Consider the following 4,103-nt stretch of genomic DNA (forward strand, 5'->3'; position numbering starts at 1 on the left):
TTATTGGAGATGGATTTTCATGATGTTGGCCAGGCTGGTCTCAAACTGCTGGCCTCAAGTGATCCGCCCACCTCAGCCTCCCAAAGTGCTGGGATTACAGGTGTGAGCCACCACGCCCAGCCATGAATAACTGACTCTTAAAAATCAGTATTTTTTAGTCAAACAGGAAAACATTTGTCTTACATACAAGCAGCCAACAAACATATAGAAAAATGTTCATCACTAATTATCAGAGAGATGCAAATCAAAACAACGAGATACCATCTCACACCAGCCAGAATAGCTATTTTTAATAAAAAGTCTAGAAACAACAGATGTTGGCAAGGTTGTGGAGAAAAGAGAACACTTATACATTGTTGGGAGGGAGGTAAATTAGTTCAGCCCCTGTGGAAAACAGTTTGGAGATTTTTTTGAAGAACTGAAAATAGGAATACCATTCAACTCAGCAATCTCATATCTGGGTATACACCCAGAAGAAAATAAATTGTTCTACCAAATGTTTGTTCATTGCAGCCCTATTCATGATAAAAAAGACATGCAAAGATTTTTTAAATATGGCATAGACACACCATGGAATACTACACAGCCATAAAAAAGAACAAAACCATGTCCTTGGCAGCAACGTGGATGCAGTGGGGAGCCATTATCCTGAGCAAATTGACACAGGAACAGAAAACCAAATACTGCATGTTCTCACTTATAAAATGGAGCTAAACATGGGTACACATGGACACAAAGATGGGAACAACAGACCCTGGGGACTCCAAAGGGCGGAGGGGAGGAATGAGGTTAAAAATCTGCCTATTAGATGCTATGTTCACTATTTGGGTGATGGGATCAACAGAAGCCCAAACCTCAGCATCACGCAAGGTACCCATGTAATAAACCTGCACATGCACCCCTAAATCTAAAATTTTTAAAAATAAAAATAGGCGGGGTGCAGTGGCTCACACCTGTAATCCCAGCACTTTGGGAGGCTGAGGCTGGTGGATCACGAGGTCAGGAGATCAAGACCATCCCGCCCAACATGGTGAAACCCCATCTCTACTAAAATACAAAAAAATAGCCAGGCATGGTTGTGCACACCTGTAGTCCCAGCTACTTGGGAGGCTGAGGCAGGAGAAACGCTTGAACCCAGGAGGCGGAGGTTGCAGTGAGCCGAGATCGCAGCATTGCGCTCCAACCTGGGCGACAGAGCAACACTCCATCTCAAAAAAAATAAAAATAAACAAATAAATAAATAAAAATAAAGAGGCACACACACACAAAGAAAACATTTGTCTTAGTACCTAAAAATTATTTCTTGTTTTCTTCCTTTCTTCTTGTCAGATGGGTAAGTGCCGACATCACAGCAAGGTTTGAGGGTGGCACACCTCACGCGTGTGTGTGAAAACCCAATTATCACACTTACAAACCACGAAAGATTGTAAAAATTATCACTCAACTGTAAAAATATAACTTTACTCCTCTTTGTCTTAAAATAATAGTAATTTTAAAACGATGCTCAATTAGGTTTTCATCTCAGGAATGCAAAGAAATAAGATTGTCATGCTTGCATGTCAGCAGTGAATGGATTTTGATTATTCACCCCTCAGAGGGCAGAACCTCTTTAGTGGGTCAGGAAAGCTTGATTATGACCTGACTGAAGTTAAGATGTGGGAAACTGCTTTCTTTTTCTCAGATTTCCTTTTCCCTGTGTCTGTGCCCTCAAATGCCTGGCTTTGCCCCTTTTCCCACTAGAGACATTATCTGTGCTGTTTTTTATTTTTTAAGTACATAGTATTAGTTGTTTTAAATTAGTAATAATAATAAAAGTGAGCCTTTATAAAGTGCTTACTATGTGGATGAAGTATTTATATGACCAACTTTTCTTACAGCAACCATAGGGAGAATTAAAAGCAGAGATTTTATATCGCAAAAGCAGGATTCTGTTGAAAACTTTAATGTTCTACGTGTGGTTGATATAATTAGGTCAGTCAAACTTTGTTGTTGTTTTTCTATCTGTGATAACAGAGAAAACGTGGATATCACATTTAAAGGGTGACACAGGGTACTCCAGAGTACATCCTGAGGAAGTGATGGGATGGCAGAGTCTGGGGAACGAGGGCCTGGAGGACCAGTTAAAGGAAACAATGGTGTTTATACTAGAAAGAGAATGCTTCAAGGAAATGCAAGAACTGCTTTCAAACAGCCAACAAGACCGTTTGTGGAAGAAATTTCATTTATCCTGAGTAGATCAAAAGGACAAACCATAACCAATAAAGAAAATGTATATGATAGAATATTTTGCTTTTTCTTTTTTTTCTTTTTTCTTTTCTCCCCTGTGGGATCCAAATTGGATTTTTAAAAAGGGAAACTAGCAAATGATTCCAAGTCTCTGACATGGAGTGATTCATGGCCCCATGAACCATGAACTCCTTTCCGCAAACATCCATGAACATCAGCGCCTCAGAGAAGTGATTCCTAAGTAAAGCAAAACCTGTACCAGATGATATCTCAAGACGATTCAAATCCAAGCTGCGATTAAGACATCTCCAAAATTACAGTCACTTTGACTTACTACACTTACAATTGAATATTGAAATATCTGGTTTATATATACCTTCAGGAATGCATCTATGGTGAGGTCAGTCTGCACATAAGTGATATTTATGAATTTCAAGTACACAATAGACTGAGAGAATGAGAGGTTATTATTGAACGAATGATTCACCACTTGGGAAGGAATGGGCTTTTTAAAAGAAATAGGAGAACATTGACGTCTATAAAATAAACGTGCACTAGGCTACAAAATAATTACTTCTTGTGCACCTCTGGCATATGTTAAAATCATCATATCCATTGCTGACTAACCCCCAGTTTTGTCCTGCCCTGAGGATATGAGAGATCTCATAAAGAAGGTGCTTTAAAGAAAGGCTGCAGCCCAGGCACAAATATCAGCTGCCCTCAGACTCAGGAATAGCAACACATCCTGCTTCAGGCCAAAGCACAGAGTCCACCATGACATTCATAACCTCCAGGGGTTAAGCCTGACCTATATGGAGAGAGGGTAAAAAGTCAAAGGTTTCTATGTGCCAAGAAGCGTATTTTTCTTCCTTTTGGTGTCAGCAACAGTTTGAACCCCGTAGCTTAGCTCATCAGAGTGGCCCTTCAGGACAGGATTGGGGGGTGCAGCTGTGAAGAGCAGTGCAGCAGGTCCCTGGGGGTGATGTATCTTGAAGAAGGTGGAGGTCACCCGAAGGCACATGTGTGATAAAATTGCATACAACTACACAGACATACATAGAGGCATGTAGAATCTGATGAAATCTGAGTAGTCTGTAGCCTGCTTAACAGTTTTGTTCCAATGACAGTTTTCTAGCTTTGATACTATACTAAAGTTAAGTAAGACGATACTATTGGGTGAAAGCTGGATGAGAGTTAAAGAGGGCTCTGTACCATTTAGGCAACTTCTGGTGAGTTTGTAGAGATTATTTCAAAATAAAAAGTACAAAACAAAAGAAGAAGGCCGGGCTTGGTGGCTCACGCCTGTAATCCCAGCACTTTGGGAGGCCGAGGTGGGCGGATCACAAGGTCAGGAGATCGAGACCATGGTGAAACCCCGTCTCTACTAAAAATAGAAAAAATTAGCCGGGCGCAGGGGCGGGCGCCTGTAGTCCCAGCTACTCGGGAGGCTGAGGCAGGAGAATGGCGTGAACCCGGGAGGCGGAGCTTGCAGTGAGCCGAGATCGCGCCACTGCACTCCAGCCTGGGCGACAGAGCGAGACTCCGTCTCAAAAAAAAAACAAAAAAACAAAAGAAGAAACAGAAAAAGGAGGAGGAGAGGAAGGATGAGAAGAGGAGGAAAAAGACAAAGAGGAGGAGGAGGAGGAGGAAGAAGAGGAGGAAGGGAATGGCCCTTCAGTCACTTGCCTCAAAGCTATGGATGAAGAGGGAAAATATACATGAAATGGGAATGAAGGGACATCCCATAAGAATGGATTGTCTATTTTCTAGGGAGTTGCAATTAGTCCGTAACTAAACCTCAGACTTCCTTCTCTAGTCTTGACTCCCTCAACACCATTATTTTCTTGGGTGCCAGATACACTTTTTAAAAACCAGGC

General features: G+C 41.6%; 1 non-coding gene across 1 annotated transcript; it reads right to left on the bottom strand.

The window, feature by feature from the left end:
- Nucleotides 1-1,323: 1,323 nt before the first annotated feature.
- Nucleotides 1,324-1,426, bottom strand: LOC114673901 (small nucleolar RNA U13). Its single transcript, XR_003724751.1, has one exon. It is a non-coding gene; the product is annotated as a small nucleolar RNA U13 (small nucleolar RNA).
- Nucleotides 1,427-4,103: the final 2,677 nt, after the last annotated feature.

This window comes from Macaca mulatta, chromosome 18 (genome assembly GCF_049350105.2).
Source record: "Macaca mulatta isolate MMU2019108-1 chromosome 18, T2T-MMU8v2.0, whole genome shotgun sequence".
NCBI lineage: Eukaryota > Metazoa > Chordata > Mammalia > Primates > Cercopithecidae > Macaca > Macaca mulatta.